The sequence below is a fragment of the Pinus tabuliformis genome, chromosome 1_1 (genome assembly GCF_031772625.1).
Source record: "Pinus tabuliformis cultivar Carrire ecotype Pingquan chromosome 1_1, CPIR1, whole genome shotgun sequence".
In the NCBI taxonomy this organism is placed as follows: domain Eukaryota; kingdom Viridiplantae; phylum Streptophyta; class Pinopsida; order Pinales; family Pinaceae; genus Pinus; species Pinus tabuliformis.
In genome coordinates, this window is record NC_142297.1 from 269,890,793 (window position 1) to 269,912,730 (window position 21,938).

A 21,938-nucleotide genomic window follows, 5' to 3' on the forward strand; every position below is an offset into this window, starting at 1 on the left:
CCTACAAAGATCTATTCTCCTTTGACTCAAGTCAAGTCAAGTGTTTAGGCCTCATGAAAGACCTGTGTGTCTCCTTAGTCCAATTTCCTAACAAGACAATCCTCATGGATGTGGTGGTTGCTGACATTCCACCAAAGTATGGCATGTTATTGTCAAGATCTTGGGGAGAAAAACTTCAAGGATCCCTCCAATTAGACCTCTCTTATGCCACTATATCTGTCTTTGGGCAACCAAAGAGACTGTATAGAGAAACACTGATGAAATATGTGGTAACTAGTGAGAGCAAGCCTGGAAATTTTCCCATTTACTCAATCCATTCTGATATGGATTCTTTTATTTTATTTAATGATGAAATAAGTCCTCCCATTGATGACAAGCCGTTGGCTTTAGAACTGAACACACACATCAATGAAGAATCGGTTTCCCATACTGATAAAATTGTCAAAACAATCAAGACAACCAACTCACAAGAAGAACCTCCTCAAACAAAAAATTCAAATCTGTCCGCTGCAAGAATGACTGAAACTCTTGACACTAACCACAAGCAAGAAATCACATGGTATTTAAAGTTTGATGGCTCTGTCAACAAGTTAGGAGCAGGGGCAGGTGTCTAGATTCACAATACACATAACAATCATGCAGAAGTCCATGCCTATAGACTAAATTTCAAATGCACTGATAACATGGCAGAGTATGAGGCTCTCCTCTTAGGCCTTAAACTGCTCAAAGCTATAGGAGCTGCAAAAGTATCCATTTTAGGTGAATCTGATTTAATCATACAACAGATGAAAGGTAATTTTGTTACCAATGACAATAGAATGAGGGCCTATAGGACTGCTGCCACTGTTATACTCAATACATTCACTGAATCCAAGCTTACCAAAATTTCAAGAGAGCATAACATTCATGCACACAGCCTAGCCACTTTTGCTAGTACATGCAAGCTTCCCTTTGAGCCAAATCATCATTTTACTGCTGAGATAAAACACAAGCCCGCTGTCCCAAATAATGTTAAAGATTGGCAAGTGTTCGAGAATGATGCCCAGATTAACAATTTTCTCACTCTTGAGCATGAGTTTTCAAATATTAACATTGACATGACGGATGAACAATAGCAAACGAATGAAAATCAGCAGGCTGTAACACCTATAACAGCCAAACGAATGCTGAACCCAACTGTTTTTGATAATACAAATATAGAAGAGCTGAAACTGATGCATTTGGAGGAAATAGCTGAAACAGAGGCCGAGATCGTTGATCTGCAAGATAACATACTCCCTCCTGGCCTCACTCCATTGGAAGACATGTTTGATGCTAATGATGTTCCCAAGAAACCAAAAATGCAACCCCTAAACGCTGCTATAGAAGAACATAACATCAGGACAGCAGAGAAGCCCAAAATGATCAAATTATCCAAAAATTTGCCACCTGATCAGAAGCCCAAATATGTTGATTTGTTCAAAGAATTCCAAGATGTATTTGCTTGGAGTTATGAGGATTTGAAATCCTATGACACCTCAGTAATCCAACACACCATTCCCTTAAAACCAAACCAAAAACCGTTCAAACAGAAACTGAGGAGAATCAATCCTATGCTTCTCCCTTTGATTGAAAAGGAAGTGAAAAGAATGTTTGAAGCAGGTATCATAGCACCCATCATATTTTCTGAATGGGTATCCAATCTTGTTCCTACAAGAAAAAAGACAGGTGATATTAGGCTATGCGTAGACCTAAGAAATTTAAACCAAGTCTCCCTAAAAGACCACTACCCATTGCCCAAAATGGATCATATTCTGCAGAGAGTAGTGGGATCATCTAGAATTTCTTTGCTAGATGGCTTTTCAGGTTTCAGTCAAATACTGGTTCACCCGGATGACCAAGACAAGACAACCTTTACCACACCGTGGGGAACATTTAAGTATGTGAAGATGCCATTCAGACTTAAAAACACTGGTGCTACCTTTCAAAGGACAATGGATATTGCATTTGCCAAAGAAATACATGATTTCCTAGTTGTATATCTTGATTATCTAACCCCTTTCTCTAAATCTGATCAAGAGCACCTGAAACATTTGAGGCAAATATTCATGACATGTAGGAAATATGGCATTTCCTTGAACCCCAAGAAATCCCTCGTTGGCCTTGAAGAAGGCAAACTCCTTGGCCATATCATATCAAAGGACGAGATTAGAATTGATCCTGAAAGAATCCAAGCCATCCTCCAAATCCCATATCCAAGAAACATAAAAGAGTTGCAAGCATTCCTGGGAAAGATCAACTTCCTAAGGAGATTTATTCCAAATCTCGCTGAGCGGATAAGACTGTTAAGCAACATGTTAAAAAGGGATGCCAAGGTAAGATGGTCTCTTGAAACTAAACAAGCCTTTGAGGGCATAAAATCTTCCTTAACCCAAGCCCCTATCCTCACAAGTCCACAATTTGATAGGGACTTTATCATATTTTCTTTTGCATCTGATCACACCATAGCTGCTATTCTTTTGCAAAAGGATGATCAGGGAGCTAAAAAGCCAATTGCATTTTTCAGCCGAGCCTTAAGAGATGCCCCTTTGAAGTACCCAATCATGGAGAAGTAGGCCTATGCCCTGGTCAAAGCAATCAAAGATTTCCGAGTGTACATTTTATATTCACATGTGATTGCCTATGTCCCAAATGCTGTTGTAAAAGACATATTAACCCAAGAGGGATTAGAGGGCAAAAGAGGGAAATGGATTGCAAACATCCTTGAGTATGACATAGAAATAAAACCAACCAAGCTCATAAAGGGACAAGGTTTAGCCAAACTGATGTCCAAAACAAACTTTCAAGCCTTAGACATTAACCAATTGGACAATGAACACGATATGGCGACTCCACAGATCAGTGAACCTTTTTGCAATCCCCATGGTACGCTGATATATGCTTTGTTTTGTTAAACCTGTTTGCCCCCCCAGGATTTTCCAGAACTAAGAAAAGATTTTTAAGAATGAAGGCTTCAAAGTTTTGTGTCATAGATGGTGCATTATTTTGGAAAAATCATGAAGGTATATTGCTTAATTATTTAATCATGAATGAAACTAACAATGTCATGAAAGAATTCCATGCAGGTGACTGTGGAGGGCATCTATATTGGAAGTCCACTACTGATAAAATTCTAAGGGCTGGTTTCTATTGGCCCTCTCTTTTTGCAGATGTAAAGAAGTTTGCCATTTCATGTCACAAATGCCAAATCTTTGAGGGCAAAAGAAAGTTGTTGCCCCTGCCCCTTAAACCCATCTCAACTGAAAAGCATTTTCAACAATGGGGTCTTGACTTCATTGGAGAAATCCATCCCTCTTCCTCAGGCCAGCACAAATGGATTTTAACAGCCAGCGACTATTTCACCAAGTGGGTTGAGGCCATCCCATGTAGACAAGCCAATGACACCATCATTATCCAATTCCTTGAGTGCAACATCCTTTCTAGATTTGGCTGCCCTGAGAAGATCATTACTGATAACGCCGCTGCTTTTAAATCCAAAAAAATGATCAATTTTTGCCACAAATTTCACATCACCTTGGGGCATTCCACAGCCTATTACCCCCAAGGTAATGGCTTGGCTGAGTCATCTAATAAGAGCCTGATTAATATCATAAAGAAAGTGATAGAAGAAAACAAGAAGAACTAGCATAGAAAGCTCACAAATGCCCTATGGGCAGACAGACTTTCAACAAAGAAATCCATTGGGATGAGCCCTTATGAGCTAGTATATGGCATGGAAGCCAGGTTTCCTTCATCTTTGGGCATCCCTACTATCAGACTGTTACAGGAGATTCAAGCTGAACCAAACGACATTCAACAAAGAATCAACCAAACCATTCATCTTCAGCAAACCAGAGAGCAAGTTTATGACAGAGCTCAGATTTTGCAAGAAAAGCTCAAAAAGATGTTTGATAAGAGAGCTAAGGCTGAGGATTTCTATATTGGTGACAAAGTTCTAAGGTGGGATTCACGAAGAGAAGACAAGGGAAAACATGCAAAATTTGATTTTTTATGGAAAGGGCCATTCGTTATTTCTGTTGTTCAGGGAAATAACACATATTTTCTCAAATCTGTAGAGGGCAGCATGGCTGAAGAAGGCCCTGTAAATGGCCGAATGCTGAAACATTACCATGATCCCTTTTAAAGGGATATAATCCAGCTCTGTACATATCTCTTTGTACATTGATATTTGTATATATCAGCGCTTTGTTTTTAGTTTTTGTATAAGCAGTCTGAGTGTTAGAGGAGCAACAACAATGTTTGTGAAGACGCATCCAATTGCCAATATTCCATTTTTAAAGCTTTGTCTCTGCATTACTCTCAATAAAACAACAATAGTAGCATTTTTATATCACATAAATTCATGGTAAAAGCAAACAGTGGGCAGCTTGCAGTCTTCAGCCAAACAATATCTATAAGAGCGGAGCATTTTTTAATTTCACATCAGCAACTGTTTCTAGACCAGAGCTAAAGGAAACACATCAGTTTGATCTATGTTTTCAAAGGTACAATACTCAAGAAATATTGTACATAACATCAAGCACGAAGAAGAAAGCAGGCGATGCTATACAGTTCACAGTAATTCTGTTGAGGAGGGAGCTATTCATATTTCAAAGTTTCACACTTTAACAGCCAGCATAAAGAAGTTTTTCAATCTACAGCAACAATAGAAGATCAAGGCAGTCTGACCTGTTGTTCTTGGCTTTTCACAAGGAAAAGCCATCCCCAAGTGGAGCCACTGTTAGCCTCCTGTTGCAACAGGTGTTCATCTTTCATGATTGATAGTTTTACATGCCAAATATGTCATACTTTTCATACTGCAATGCTCCATATTTCTTAAAGAGGCCAAAGAAGAGGCCATGAAAATGTGCCAGTCTAAATGCCATTGCTGTATTCCAATTTTGATGACTTAACCATTTTTGAAGAATGTTCTGTAAAAGGGAAGTCCAAACAGCTTAATCTTGGCTTCCTTAGGTTTCAATTTCTTGTTTTAGAATGTAGAGAATTGATATCTATCCAAACAGTTTAATCTTGGCAGATTTGTAGATAGGTAGAGAATCAAAGGAGCCCAACTGCTTAATCTGGGCCCTTGGCAGAAATAAGTGTAGATTTAGATAGGAGGGCAGTCAAAAGAAAAATTGTAAAGCAGGGTCTGCAAGTCTAAGTGCACCCAAACCAAAAAGAAGAAAAAATGCTAGGTAAGTAGGCTAGGTGGGTAGTTTTTGAGGTTGCAGAAGGTTGATATGTGATCAGTTTTGTGTTTTAAAGTGATATTGTACTTCAGATCACAGGTACAAGGCAATTTTCATTTGGAGGAGCTCAAACTGGACATCTCTAACCTCCCCTTCTTCCTCTTCTTCCAAATCACTCACTAATTTCCGTGAAGAGGTCAAGATCTCCTTCATTCCTCTTAGTTTCATCATTTTCCATATCATTTTCCTGGTGAAGATCTGCTTCACTCAAATATTTCCATTCTTCCTCTATAAGTCACTTTTCTCCCTTTGATAGCCTAAGATCCACATACTTAGCGCTTTCTTATCATTTCCATATTAACTATTGACTCTATTATGTAAATCCCTATCTGTGTTCCCCTTCCCCTACTAAAATTATGTTAATAGCTCCCCTATATACTTATCCCCTCCCCCTGGTTGAAACATCACCATAAGTTCATTGGGAATTGCTAAGTTTATCTGAAACTCGGCAAGAACCCTCATCTCCACCCTCAAACTATCTCTTCATGCATATTACTCCAACACACAGCATAAAATTCCTTTCATGTGTATAAAAAACCATCTTATTTGACTTATTTTCACCCTCCCAAGGCATAAACCCCTCGTTTTGCCTTAAAACCCTTCTCAAACGGCATAAATCCATCTTTCCAGGCTTTCAGACCCCTCCTGATGCCTTTAAAAATCTGTTATAACCCATAAAACCGCATTTCTAATGTTTAAAACCCCCCTCCGTTTAATAAATCATTCAAAAGGCGCCGCGGGCCCCGTCCCTTATCCTTCCATCGCCTTCTCCGCCCCGCTAGCCGTCAGATCTAGCGCGCCCAAGATCTACGGTGGCCGGATGTTTTCACGCCCGGACATGCCGAGGGTTAGCTTCCAGGAGATCGACGGTTTTCATGTCGTACTCCTGCCCCGCGTCACCTCCTCGGCTGTGGCGGAGCCCCCTCCTCCCAAACCACCCAGGCGCTAAAGCGGTGCGCCATGAAACCGCTTACCGCCCTCGCCTGCATGACATCAGTGCCACGTTCCACCACGCGTCACCTTCCGCGCCTCCACTGTTGTGCCACGATTGCCGCCACCTCATCCCTCACCTCCCCTCGCCCTGCCACCGTGTCCTTGCCACGTAGCTGCCTCCGTACTGCCAAGTCACCTCCTCCGCTGTACCGCCACGTCACCCGGCCGTACTGCTGACATCATCTGCTGATGTCATCCTGCCACGTCACCGCCGTATTGGGACCCAATGCTGACGTCATCGTAAAAAAGTGCGAAAGGCGCAAATTGCAGCCGAGGAAGCTTGGAATCAGAATCTGAGGCAGTTTTTCATGCGCGATGCATGGCTACGGGAAATAGGCCAAAATGGAAAACCCCTCACTGCGCGGCCCCCAGCAAGCCTGAAAGGCGCAGAATGACCCGATTTTCTTCGCGAAGCATTCAGAAAGGGGAAAACACAGTTTTTAAAGCAACAGAGGGCCGAACAACTACCATGAAAGACCGATGGGACAGTCTAAACCACTCAGAAGATATTAAAGACTCTAGGATCAACGCCAAAGAGTATTAGAGGGAAGATGAAGCACCAAAGAATATCAGTTCAGTAACATCAAAGTAGGTGAAAATTAAAAACCTTCATCAAAGTCAGCAAATCAGTTAAGGCCATTTAAAAGCCTATCTAGTCGGGATTAGTGCACATTAATGCCAGCAAACAACAGAAAAACCAAGTTAGAGGTGGAGATAAAGGAAAAATCACAGTTATTACAGGAGGACTGCACCGAGCCACCCAGGATAGACATTAACTCAGTTTTGATACAGTTGCCCTCAGCGCAGCTCAAAGATATTTTCATGCATTTATTTCTGGATAAGATTAGGTTAAAGTAATCATTTTCTTTCAGACCTGTTTAGGTCAGCTATAATAGATTAATTTTTGGATAATTTTCCCTATTTATACTGACCCTCTGTATTGTTTAAAGGGTTGGTTGGTTGATAATTTTCATGAGAGACTCACACTGGGTATCTGAGATGTTTTACTTAATCAAAGATTGCTGAAAGGCTTTGGGGAAACGACTGTCTGCTCTGTGTCTAATGGTTTCAAGAATTGAATGTGGAATTCTTGTGCTGCAATATGAATCAATAAGTGTTCTTCACCTCTGTTATTTCAATTTCATTTGTGCTCAAGTTGCAGAACGAAAGATTGGTTTAGAATTTTCTTAGCTGCACTCTATGCTCAGTTTCTATGGCTTCTTAATGTTTTCTTCTTGATCTAGGCATAAATATGAATTCTGTTATGGCTCATGTTTGACCTATTTCACATATGGATGACTGTTATCTAGGAATTCTTAACTGCTCCTAGATAGGGCTCATTTATCTTCTTTCTGCTAACCTGAATGAGAGATTCTTAATTGCCCCTCATTCCTTAACCTTTAATCCATCTCTTTTACCTTGAATGATTGTTTCATATGCAACTAGCTTGCTCCATATTCCTTCTTGTGACCAAGAAAACGCACCAACAGTCCCACTCGACTCCACGCCCAATGGTTCTAAAACTTTCATGCTATCCCTGCCTCTTTACTGGAAAGCATCATCCTTCCCACCAAAAAACAAAAGAAAACCCCTTGAACTCAATAACTAGCCTAAAAACCTTATCAACAAAGCTAAATCCGAAAGAGAGAGCCCTCTCTGATTGCAGGTGGGCTAGAACCTGCAGTCCAAAGATTGGTCTGTGGTTACCTCGGCCGTATCCTTTTGAGCCGACCAGAAGGACAACCTGAGTGATAACAGGTGGAAGCTGAAATCAACCAAATTGAGGAGGAGATAAAGAAGAAGCTTCTTGGTAAGAAGATTGTTGTAATTGAGCAGGAAGAGCTCGTCTACATTGACAGGCTGGGAACTCACTACCGTGACAATCCAGAGGATTTTCGGAAGCTTAGTTTCTATGAAGGTAGTCAATGGACACTTGGTTGGTGTACTTCAGTAGAACACGATGAAGAACAAGCTTGAAGGGAATCAAGCTGAACCAGGATCGAGTTGCTTAGAAGAGCCAAGCAAGGAAGTGAAGTACCTTAGGAGGAATGTCAAATTGGAGCACAAGCCAATTGACACTTCTGAGGCCGAATTCTTGAAGAAGGTTGCTGATGTGAGACACAAGATAAAGCCGATAGAAGGAGGTGATACCTTGAAGCTGAGTTTTGTGTAGGTGACCGTGAAAGGAAAGAGATTTGCATCTTTTGTGGATACAGGGGCTACTCATATCTTCTTAAACAGGAATGCAGCAAAGTCTTTTGGGAAGAAAGCAAAGATGGAGAGAGAGTGGAGTGCTTTCAAAGCAGTCAACTCTACCATGAACACTGTTACTGGTGTGATGAAGAACACTCAGGTAAGACTGGGATCGTGGTTTGGAAAGTTGGAATTGAGGATCGTGGACATGGATGATCATTCTATGGTGTTGGGACAAGATTTCATGGGACTTGCACAAGCCATACTGATGGTGGATCGGGACATTCTCTTGATCAGAGCTGATGGAAGAACCATGATGGTTCCAATGAATAGAAGGAGTTGCTTAGGGTATAGACCAAGGATGAATTCTATGACTTTGTATCCCAAAGATCCAAATGTGAAGCATGAGGATGTGGAGCAAAGAGGACTTGGGAGTATGACTCAAACAACGAAGGAAGGGAAGTTGATTGACTTCGTTGCAAAAGCGAGGAAGAAGGAAGTAAGTGAGAGGTCAATCTCAGGAACCTTGAAGCACTTGACAGAAACATCTTCTACTGATGATCTTCATAATGGAGTTGCAGAAGAAGGGAGTCTGAGTACTACTTCAGAAGCAGTGGTTGGAGAAGATTATGCAGGTAGAGATCCGGCTGGTATAGTGGAGTTTTGCCGGTATGCCATGGGCATATATGACTTTCAGTTGACAAAAGACAAACTTAGAGAGCTTGGATGTACATGTGAGGATATTGAGGTTGTGCACAGATACTTAAGGACACAACATCAATCTGATACATGGGTGGATGAGAGTCAGGGAGGAAACTTCCTGGCCCTCCTTTCTCTATAGACAACCTTGGAGAAGGGTTGGTGTAGGGACCTTGTTCGGAAGGGGCTGCACTAACTTAGCAAGGGGCCTTGGAAGGAGGCTTCTTTATGACAAATTGTAGACTTGGATGCAGATGACCAAATATTGAGATGGAGTCTACTTGAGTTAGATATCATGGACAACTAGAGTCATGGACATCAGGTTGGGAGACATGGAGCATGATAGTTTATGCAAGGACATTATGCAGAAGCATGTGTAGAGGTGTCATTCATGATATCCTATGGGGAATGCCGAAGCAAGGGATGTTGTGCATATGCTGTTATGACATGGAGATGTATGAGCCAGTGGAAGGGTGTTGTACACTCTTGTGCAACAAGACCATGGACTAGACATGTTGCAGATGGGATGGAATTTCTATGGACCTGAGCATGGAAATTGGACAGATTCTTGATGAGTCCGAGATGTAGCAGAAGTCAGAAAAAGACTGATGGTGACATAAGGATGTGCATTCTTATGGGTTGGACCTATGGTTGGATTAGCTACCCAACTAGTTTGAGTCATGAGGGGTACCAGTGTACAGAAGGATGCTGGCATGAGTTAGATCTACATGAGTTAATGTTTGTACAGACAGATGTTAGTATCAGGCAGAGTATCTTGACAGGCAGCCTACGGAGCGATGAGACATGATTGAGATGGTCGTTCTACATATGTTGCATGGATGTTTACAGTATGTGGACTAGTTGATATCATGGATAAGACTGTTCGAATATAAAGATCTCAGTGGTAGGATGGTTACCAGGATGACATATTGTCAAGGACGACAATGACTTCAGGAGGAGGAGGATGTAAGGACCTGTAGTCCGAGTTTCTACCACCGTGCGAAGTGCGAGTGAGCCAAGGCAAACGAGCGAGCGTGCAAAGTGAAAATGCGCATGGGAGACGGTTTGTTGGCAAGCTTATACCGTGGAGACGAGTTGAGCGAGTCACCCACGGGTCTACCGAACGTTGGAAAAGTGTTGGACGAGTTGAGGGGGCGGTCCCACGTGTTGGGTGGGCCGACCCGCCTCATAGGTGAGCCACACGACATGAACAGGTCGGCTAGGCGATTTTGGCATGGGTCGGCCGGGCGAGCTAACCATGCCCACCGCCCGTATATATTGTTGGACAAATGGAGGAGCGAAGGATCATTCGAATATCAACAAACGGAGTCATTCGATCATCAACAAAGAGAAGTGCGAAGTGGAGGAGAGCCGCAGCAAGCACAGGTAATGCGCCCGCTCTACGGGCAGATCTACACGAGATAGGCACGACTTCTTGGTGATGGGTGAAGGCATGGGTCGTGGGTTGCACGAAGGCGCCCGCCCACCGTTCGGAGGAAACGAGGGTCGTGGGTCACATGAAGGCGCCCGCCCGTCGTGCAGAGGTAAACGTCAGTTGGTGACTCGGGGTGAAAGGTGTGTGTTGGCGCCCGCCCGCCAGTTGGAGACTCGGGTGGAGAGTGTGGTGAGGCGCTCTCCCGACAATCATAAGTGCAGGTGGAGGGTGCACGAAGGCGCTTTCCCGTCAGGTGACACGAAGTCCGATTGTGGAGTTTTGGTTGGCGGTCCGTGTGATGGCATGCCCGCCCAACTCGAGCTAGGCAACTCATGTGTTAAAACGATGAACTCAGTTGGCTGCACGAAGGTGTTTCCGAGTGGAAATTTGGCTAAGTATGAAACTTGGGGTTTCCTGAGTATACTTGTAAAATTGTAATGTTGTATAATATATTGAAATTGGGCAGACTCATTGTTGAGGGAGTTGCCCCTCCCTTTATACTGTGCAATTGTGTTCTTTATGTATAATTGTTGTGGATAATGAATGTGTATGGGTGTTCATTAGTATAAAGGAATAATAATAATACTTGGTGAAAAAAAATAAACTAAGAATCGAATGTTAAGGCGTAGTCCATGAACATAAGTATTGGTGAAAAGAAAGTGTTCGGTGGTCCCACACCTCGCTATAAGTGGTTGAAAGACTACCGCAGGTGTAGGGGCATGACAAAAGTGGCCATACTAGAATTATAGGAACTGTGGGATTTGGTGGGGTTGGAAAAACAACCCTTGCAAAAGAAATCTTTAACAGTCAGATGTCATAATATAATAGGTCTTGCTTTTTATTTGATGTTAGAGACAAATCTTTAATTTCTTTGCAGAGTCAGCTTCTTAAGGACTTGGCCCAATGGAATGGACAGATAAACAACATCGATGAAGGTATAGAGATGCTGAGTAGGTATCTCGTAGCTTCTAAAGCTATCATCATTTTAGATTATGTAGATGATCTTAAGCAAATGAATGCATTACTTTCACCAGCTAAGGATGTCCTTCCATCCGGTAGCTTGATTTTAGTTACCTCTCGTAGTATGGATGTTCTTATAAGATGGGGAATTGTAGAGTCGTGCATATACAAGCTCACAGGACTGGATCCACAACAGTGGAAAGAGCTCTTCTTCTCTCACGCCTTTGAAAAATCTTATCCAGATGTGGATTTGGAAGTAGTTAATCTGTTTTTGGAAGCCTGTAATGGATTGCCACTATCTCTCACGGTGCTTGGGGCGCATCTGCATGGTGAAAAACATTTGAAGTATTGGCATGCCCAATTCTGCAAAATCTCCAAAGCACTTCCAACGGATATCCAAAGCAGACTCAGAATTAGCTATGACGGTCTAGAGGAATAGGAGAAGCACATATTCTTAGACATCGCTTGTTTCTTGTTGGAAATTTATGATAATTCCAGAACAAATGAAAAGAGAATAATGCTCTGTTTCTTAACACAGAAAAAACAGAGTTTCAAACACAAAAAAAAAAACTTGTATTCATTAACAAAACTAACTTTTACAAAAGTATTCCTCTAACAAAGGGATTACACCAAGATTGCTTCAGAGGCAGTTCAAAAAACTTCACTCTGTCTCTCCTGAAAATTAACACTGCTGTGTGTAATTTTTCACTTCTTACTTTTGCACTACTGTGCATTACCTTGCATATAAAAAAAACATTACATTTTTTTACTTGTATTGTAAGAAAAAAAATGACTCCCGTGAATTAAAAACAATAAAATTAAAAACTCCACCTATATTCAACAACCGTAATGAATTAACATTAATTACTTCACATGACGATTTTTTTTGTTTTAACCGTAGATTACGGTTGTCTCACGGCCTCTTTTACCGAACTTTACAGCCGGGGAAAAGGTTGTATTGGCAAACCGCTCAGGGTACGTGTCAGCCGATGAGTGTGATCGCAGCCCCCCGAGAATTACCACCATTCCGTAAAAGTGGTGCGGGGAATCCCATGACGGTTTTGGCGCTGCAGTTGAAAGTAACATTTCAACATTTCTTTCTACACAAAGACAGAGACACAGAGATAAGAATCTGGGACGGATCTGGCTGGGAAGGAGAGCTGGGTTTTCAGAATCTACAAAACAGGTGTCTTGTGGAGGTAGACGAAGAAAATCAAATAAGAATGCACAACCACCTTAGGGATATGGGGAGAGACCTGGTGGAGAAAGAGCCCCCAGACTCTTGGCATCGTATTTGGCGTCCAACTGAAAACCTTCTTTGTTAACACTCACCTATACGTATTTTGAAGCTCTAGAGTGACACTGAAAATAATGTTCTAATATCAACTTTTGAAATGTCATTATGGTGTGAATTGTCTGTAAATTTTGAGTTTATCATCTAATTTGCAGAAATATCGATCAATTGTGTTTTAGGTGCGTGGAGTTAGGATTGTTCCGAATGATGCCCCAGGGAATGGTCTCCACAACAGTTCAAAATCCTTGTGGATCTAATGGGCAGGTTGCAGCTTCTTACGACTGAAGGTGATTGTGTGGAAAGCATATTGAATATTGCTCAGCCACCAAAGCTAATATGGCTCTGCTGGATTAACTGTCTGTACTCCTCCCTGCCTTCATGGATTTTAATGAAAAATTTAAGAGTTTTACAAATAAAGGGGAAGGAGTTTGAAACAATCTGGGCAAATGAATGCGAGGTAATTATGTGATTTTGTTTTCTTGTCTGAAGTTTTTCATTTTTCAATTGACCTTTATTATAAAAATTTACGCACAATTTATAGAAATTGTGCCATCGAGTGTCAAGCCCAATTTAAAATATGAAATTGCAGGCCCTTGTGGAGATTAGGGAGTTGGAAATTGATGGTCGCATTCTCAATATTCCAGAGTCCATTGGGACGTTGAATTATCTCGAAAAATTTATCTTGCACAACAACAACAATGAACCGGTTGGTCTGAATATCTTGCCAGATGAATTTTGTCGTCTACAGTCCTTGAATTACTTGAAGTTGCCGTGTTGTTCAGATATTAAGTCGTTGCCAGCTTCCTTTGGCAATTTAAAGAACCTCGAAACTCTCGAATTGGACAATTGCTCCCAGCTGCAGAGCCTACCAAAATCATTTGGCGGGTTGATGAGCCTCAAAACTCTCCGTATGGATGGTTGCTCCCAGCTGCAGAGCCTACTAGAATCACTTGGTGGGTTGACAAGGCTCCAAAATCTCGGCTTGAACTATTGCACCCACCTGCAGAGCCTACCAGAGTCACTTGGCAGGTTGACAAGCCTCCAAACTGTCAACTTGGATGGTTGTTTCCAGCCGCAGAGCCTACAAAAATCACTTGGTGGGTTGACGATCCTCGAAACTCTCGACTTGGACGGCTGCTCCCAGCTGCAGAGCCTACCGGAATCACTTGGCGGGTTGACGAGCCTCCGAATTCTCTAGATGTATCGCTGCTCCCAGCTGCAAAGCCTACCAGAATCACTTGGCGGGTTGATGAGCCTCCAAACTCTCAACTTGGACGACTGCTTCGAGCTGCAGAACCTACCAGAATCACTTGGAGGGTTGACGAGCCTCAAAACTCTCCGCATGGTCGACTGCTCCCAGTTGCAGAGCCTACCAGAATCACTTGTCGGGTTGACTAGCCTCAGGACTCTAGGCTTGCATGGCTGCTCCCAATTGCAGAGCCTACCAGAATCACTTGTCGGGTTGATTAGTCTCAGGATTCTAGGCTTGCATGGCTGCTCCCAGTTGCAGAGCCTAGCTTACCAGAATCACTTGGTGGGTTGACGAGCCTCAAAACTCTCGACTTAGACTACTGCTCTCAGCTGTAGAGCCTACCAGAATCACTTGGCGGGTGTTGAAATATTAATTTCAACCGCACGTTTATTGCAGCGTGGTTTGGCAAAACCACCCAGACTTCCCCGCAACACCATTCGAAAAAGGTTGTTTTCGTCAAAGGGCCTCCGACACAATTCGTTGCTGCCACGCGTCTAGTGTACAACTCCGAAACCACCAACTCCCCGGGAGTTAAAAGTCGTTTGGCTTGTGTGAGGTTGGTGTGCGAATTGCGTCCGATCAGGTCAACGGACAAAGATCTTATTCAACCTGCCAGAACATTAGTTTTGTTTTTACCGTCGTTTTTTTATTTAATGTATTTAATGCACTGTCATAGTCATAGGTAAAAGTTGGTAAACGTTTTTAATTTTATTGTTTTTTAAATTTACGGAAGTATGGGTAAGGTATCATAAGTGATATGTTTGGTTTTGATGTGTTGACTTTGTAACTTGGAAAAGCACATGGGGATGAAGGATAGTTTCAGCTGCAGCAAATAACAAAAACCAGGAGAGCACAGCAGTGCGAACAAAAAAAAAAGATTGTAAAGCATATGCATTGAAATGCATTGGAATGAAATGTATGGTGCTAGCGCAAATGTATTTTTTTAATTGAATATGTAATGTGAAATATCAACCGCTTGAATGTAATGAAAATTTCACACAGGGGTGAATGTGAAGGATTTCTTTTACAGCAGTAAATCCATGTAAATTTATTCTACAACAGTAAATGTGTATGAAGATTTTACACAGCAGTGTAAAAATCATTTGTAAAAGAGAGACAAAGCATTTTTTTTAGTGAAAGTTTTTGGTAAATCTCTTTGAAGAAATATGTATCAGGCAATTTTATTTTAATGAATACAAGCATTTTCTGGGTATGTAATACTCTGTTCTCAGAATTTTTTTTAAGCTTCCCTGTGCAAAAGATCATGTGGAGAGAGAAACAGAGCATTGCCTCTGTGTTGAGTTTTACTTGTGTGTTTTTGGGATTTTACCAGAAAAATCCCCAACAGTGGTATCAGAGCAGGTTAGGCTCTTTGAAGGTGTTCAAGAAGCTGAAGGGAGGAGTCTTTTGTTGCAGCAGTAAATCTTCTCCAGCAAAGTGAAGTCTCACGCAAAAGATTCAGGTATTCCTCAAAGTTTTCTTTTTGTTACTGCTGAAACAGTCAGTGTTTTAAAATACACAGTCAAGAAATTGAAGCATAGTTGAGGATGCAAGGAATGGCTAGCACCAGCACTATCATGGGTATGTTTAACACCTAGTTCCCACAGTTTAATGGGAAGAACTATGACTACTGGTCAATAACCATGAGAGCTTTATTTATCTCTCAATATTTATGGGAATTAGTTGAATTTGGGTTTGAAGAACCAGCAGATGAAAATGAGTTCAATGCATTAACTCAGGGAGAGAGAGATCTGCTGAAGAGCAATAGGAAGAAGGATGCAAAAGCCATTGTATTGTTGTATCAAGCAGTGGACCAGAGTGTGTTTCCAAGGATAGCAGCAGCTAAGACATCCAATGAAGCATGGCAAACCCTCAAAACAGCCTATCAAGGCATGGAGAGAGTGAAGACAACAAAACTACAATTGCTGAGGAAGGATTTTGAAAATCTGAACATGAAGGAATCAGACAACATTGAATCATTCTTCACACATGTGATTGGTCTAATCACACAGATGAGGACTCATGGAGAAACCATTGAAGAAAGGAGGATTGTGGAGAAAATATTGAGGGTCTTACCCTCAAAGTTTGATGCGATTGTCACCACAATTGAAGAGACAAAAGATCTCTCAAACTTTTCAGTTGATGAGCTACATGCATCACTGATAACACATGAGTAGAGATTGAGTAGGAATTAAAACTCATCTCTAGAGCAAGCCTTCAAGACCCAGATGTCCTTTGGAAGAGGAAGGGTTCAAGGCAGAGGAAACAAGAGAGGAAGAGGCAGAAGCCAGAACAGAGGTGGAAGGAATAGCCCAGCAAATGCTCAAGGAAGAGGCAGCAATCCAAATCAGAACCAAGGCCAAGGCAGCAGCCAACAAAGAGGACAATATCATGCTCAAGGAAAAAGGTATGAAAAATCCAATGTTCAATGCTATTATTGTAAAAAATATGGGCACTATGCCAGTGAATGTAGGAAGAAGCAGCATGATATAAGTAATAGACCAAATGCAAATGTCACTAGAGAAAGCATCAGCCAAGATAATGTGTTGTTAGCTTGTAACATGGTTGAAACAAACAGTGAAGACATATGGTTTTTAGACTTAGGTTGCAGCAACCATATGACAGGAAACATAGCCTTCTTTTCTGCCCTAGATAAAAATGTAAAATCAGAAGTCACACTAGGAACTGATAGAAAAATTTCTGTTATGGGAAAAGGAGAGGTAAAAATATTTACAAAGAAGGGTGAGAAGAAAACCATAGCAGATGTCTACTATGTCCCCGGAATGAGATGTAACCTCTTGAGTATTGGACAACTTGTTCAAAAGGGTTACAATGTTTTCTTTGAAAATGATGTATGCACCATCATGGATATAGCACCCAGCAAAAGATGCATTGCTGAAGTAAATATGACAAGGAACAGGATGTTCCCTCTCAAGATCAGGGCAGATTTGAAAAACAAAGGAGAAATTGCAGCAGTTACCCAAGAGGCTTTCCAAAGCGTGCCAAAGGATGAAAATTGGTTGTGGCACTTGAGATTTGGACATATCAACTTTGGAGGTCTTAATTTGTTGAGCAGGAAAGGAATGGTAAGAGGATTACCATTGATAGAGAAACCAGACAGCCTTTGTGAAGGTTGCATATTGGGTAAACAACACAGAGAAAGTTTTCCATCAGGGAAAATCATAAGGGCAAAGGCACCCTTAGAGATCATCCACTCAGATTTATGTGGACCAATGCAAAACCCATCTTTAGCAGGCAGCCAATATTTTCTAACATTCATTGATGATTTTACATGAAAGACTTGGGTTTATTTCTTGAAGAACAAATCGGAAGTGTTTGAAAAATTCCGAAATTTCAAGGCACTTGTGGAAAACCAAAGCGGGCTGCATATCAAAGTTTTGAGAACTGGCAGAGGAGGTGAGTACATCTCCAAAGAATCCCTAAGGTTTTGTAGAGAAAATGGAATTCATAAACAGTTTACAGCTAGGTACACCCCACAAAAAAATGGAGTTGCTGAAAGGAAGAATAGGACCATCATGGATATGGCGAGGAGCATGCTGAAGGCAAAGCATTTGCCAAATGATTATTGGGCTGAAGCTGTAAATTGTGCAGTGTATATTTTGAACATGTGTCCTACAAAAGCAGTGTTGAACAAAGTGCCGGAAGAAGCATGGAGTGGGAGAAAGCAAGGTGTCACCCACATGAAAATTTTTGGATGTGTGGCCTATGCACACATACCAGATCAGCTAAGGAGGAAGTTGGACAGCAAAGGGGAGAAATGTCTTTTCATTGGATACAATGAGGAATCCAAAGCTTACAGGTTGTATATCCCATCCACCAAGAGGTTTTTTGTCAGCAGAGATGTTCAGTTCATTGAGGAGGAAGCTTGGGATGGAAGCATAGAGAAAACAGTGAACGTTAAAAACTGTTTGTCTCATGATGAAGATGATGAGGAGATGGCTTAAATACATCCCCAAACAGCAGCACCAACAAAAGGACAGCAAGGAACACCCTTGAGGATAAATGAAAGTGCTTCTCCAAGCACACCACAAGGAGGAAATTCAAGTGCATCTTCAAGCACTTGTACACCGAATGAAAGAGGTAAGAAATTCAGAAACTTAAGTGATATTTATGATGAAGGAATGAATTCCTTATTTGCCTTGTATTGTCATGTTGATGATCCTATTCATTTCGAAGATGCAATTAAAGATAAGAAATGGATAGAAGCTATGGATGAGGAGATCAATGCCATAGAGAGAAACAAAACATGGGATTTGGTTGAGCTACCAAAAGGTAAAGAGGTCATAGGAGTTAAATGGGTCTACAAGACCAAGTGCAATGCTGAAGGCAAGATAGAAAGGCACAAGGCAAGGCTGGTTGTCAAAGGATACAAGCAGCAGTATGGGAGAGATTATGAGGAGACTTTCGTACCGGTTGCAAGAATGGAAACCGTGAGAGCAGTGTTGTCCATAGCAGCTCAAAACAAGTGGAAAGTTTATCAAATGGACGTGAAGTCAGCATTCCTAAATGGAGTGTTAATGGAAGAGGTTTACATTGAACAACCTCTAGGCTATGAGAAGAAAGGTGAAGAGCACAAAGTGTGCAAATTGAAGAAAGCTCTTTATGGGCTGAAGCAAGCGCCAAGAGCATGGTACAGCAGGATAGATTCCTATCTATTGGATAATGAATTTGACAAGTGTGAAGGAGAACCCACCGTCTACATCAAAGAAAAGGATGGTACATTGCTAATTGTTGTCTTATATGTTGATGATGTTTGTTTCACAGGTAATGATGATCAGCTCATTGAGAATTTTAAATCAGTCATGAAAGAGGAATTTGAAATATGGGTTCAGGAGCCATTTCATGGGCTTCTAAGAAGCAGTCCATTGTAGCATTGTCTACAGCAGAGGCTAAATATGTGGCAGCTACAGCAGCAACATGTCAAGCAGTTTGGATGAGAAGGATGTTGAGGAGCTTAGGGAAAGAGCAGGCAAAAGCGACAGTGATTTTTTGTGACAATAGCTCAGCTATTGCATTGTCAAAGAATTCAGTGTTTCATAAGAGAACGAAACACATTGATACAAGGTTTCACTACATCAGAGAATTGGTGAACAATGGAGAAATTATCTTAGAACATTACAGGACTCAAGAACAGGTAGCAGACATTTTGACAAAGCCATTGGATCAGAAAAGCTTTGAATTTTTGAGGAAGTGTTTGGGTATGACTGATAACCCAGCAGTTGAAATTAAAGGGGAGTGTTGAAATATTAATTTCAACCGCACGTTTATTGCAGCGTGGTTTGGCAAAACCACCCAGACTTCCCTGCACCACCATTCGCAAAAGGTTGTTTTCGTCAGAGGGCCTCCGACACAATCCGTTGCTGCCATGCGTCCAGTGTACAACTCTGAAACCACCAACTGCCCAGACGTTAAAATTCGTTTGGCTTGTGTGAGGTTGGTGTGCGAATTGCGTCCGATCAGGTCAACGGACAAAGATCTTATTCAACCTGCCAGAACATTAGTTTTGTTTTTACCGTCGTTTTTTTATTTAATGTATTTAATGCACTGTCATAGTCATAGGTAAAAGTTGGTAAACGTTTTTAATTTTATTGTTTTTTAAATTTACGGAAGTATGGGTAAGGTATCGTAAGTGATATGTTTGGTTTTGATGTGTTGACTTTGTAACTTGGAAAAGCACACGGGGATGAAGGATAGTTTCAGCTGCAGCAAATAACAAAAACCAGGAGAGCACAACAGTGCGAACAAAAAAAAAAAATTGTAAAGCATATGCATTGAAATGCATTGGAATGAAATGTATGGTGCTAGCGCAAATGCATTTTTTTAATTGAATATGTAATGTGAAAGATCAGCCGCTTGAATGTAATGAAAATTTCACACAGGGGTGAATGTGAAGGATTTATTTTACAACAGTAAATCCATGTAAATTTGTTCTACAGCAGTAAATGTAAAAGCTCATTTTATAGAAGTAAATGTGTATGAAGATTTTACACAGCAGTGTAAAAATCATTTGTAAAAGAGAGAGAGCATTTTTTTTAGTGAAAGTTTTTGGTAAATCTCTCTGAAGAAATATGTATCAGGAATTTTATTTTAATGAATACAAGCATTTTCTGGGTATGTAATACTCTGTTCTCAGAATTTTTTTTTAAGCTTCCCTGTGCAAAAGATCCTGTGGAGAGAGAAACAGAGCATTGCCTCTGTGTTGAGTTTTACTTGTGTGTTTTTGGGATTTTACCAGAAAAATCCCCAACAGCGGGTTGACGAGCCTTGAAATTCTCTGCATGGATGGTTGCTCGCAGCTGCAGAGCCAACTAGAATCACTTGGGGGGTTAATGAGCCTCCGAACTCTCCGCATCAACCGCTGCTCCCAGCTCCAGAGCCTACCAAAATCACTTGGCGGGTTGATGAACCTAGAAACATTCTGCATGGTCGACTGCTCCCAGCTGCAGAGCCTACTAGAATCACTTGGCCGGTTGAAGAGCCTCGAAACTCTCTGCATGGTCGACTACTCCCAGCTGTAGAGCCTACTAGAATCACTTGGTGGGTTAAATAGCCTCGAAACTCTAGGCTTGGATGGCTTCTTTGAGCTACAGAGCCTACCAGAATCACTTGGCGGGTTGATGAGCCTCGAAGCTCTCGACTTGGACGGCTGCTCCGAGTTGCAAAGCCTACGAGAATCACTTGGCGGGTTGACAAACCTCTGAACTCTAGGCTTGGATGGCTGCTCCGAGGTACAAAACCTATCAGAATCACTTAGCGGGTTGACAAGCTACAGAGCCTACCAGAATCACTTGGCGGGTTGACGAGCCTCGAAACTCTTCGCATGGTCGACTGCTCCCAGCTGCAAAGCCTACCAGAATCACTTGGCGGGTTGACTGGACTCCAAACTCTAGGCTTGGATGGCTGCTCTCAGCTGCAGAGCCTACCAGAATCACTTGGCGGGTTGACGAGCCGCGAAGCTATCGACTTGGACTACTGCTCCTAGCTGCAGAGCCTACTAGAATCACTTGGCGAGTTGACGAGCCTTCGAACTCTTCCCCTGAACTGCCGCTACCAGCTCGAGAGCCTACCAGAATCACTTAGCGGGTTGATGAGCCTCCAAACTCTCGGCAAGGACGGCTGCTGCAGAACCTACCAGAATCACTTGGCGGGTTGACGAGCCTCCAAACGCTCTGCATGGACAGCTACTCCCAGCTACAAAGCCTACCAGAATCACTTGGTGGGTTGACAAGCCTCTAAACTCTCGACTTGGACGGTTGCTCCCAGCGGCAGAGCCTACCAGAAGCCCTTGGCGGGTTGAGGAGCCTTAAAACTCTCCGCATGGACGGCTGCTCCCAGCTACAGAGCCTACCAGATTCCTTTTGCAGATTGACGGACTGTTCGATTTCTTCCATCTGCAGACGCTCCAAGACTTCCTTTGCAACAACACGATGCTTGTCCGGCTTGTCAAATTTGCAGATGCTTGTTCTCAGGGTTTTCTAGCTGCTCCAATTTGTAGATGCTCCCACACTCCTTTGGCAAGTTAGCGAACCTTCAAGATGTCGAAATTAAGGACTGTAATGGTCTGGTGGAGGTTGGAGCATTTCCAACAAGCCTGAGAACCCTAAAGTTGGAGGGTTGCGGCGCATTGAAGAAAATAGGAGGGTTTTTTGGTGTTTCAAAAATTCAAACGTTGAACACTAGCTGTTGCATGGAATTAGAGGAGCTGCCAAGTTTTGAAACCTTGGTATCTTTGGAGGATCTGTGTGCATTTAATTATGTCAAGTTGAAGGGCATACATGGGTTGGAACGACTGACAGAGCTTCAAAAACTGAACATCAGTAG

General features: G+C 42.0%; 1 pseudogene; it reads left to right on the plus strand.

Annotated features, from left to right (window-relative positions):
* Nucleotides 1-21,099, plus strand: part of LOC149212582 (disease resistance protein Roq1-like) — a 213,908-nt pseudogene extending 192,809 nt beyond the window's left edge.
* Nucleotides 21,100-21,938: the final 839 nt, after the last annotated feature.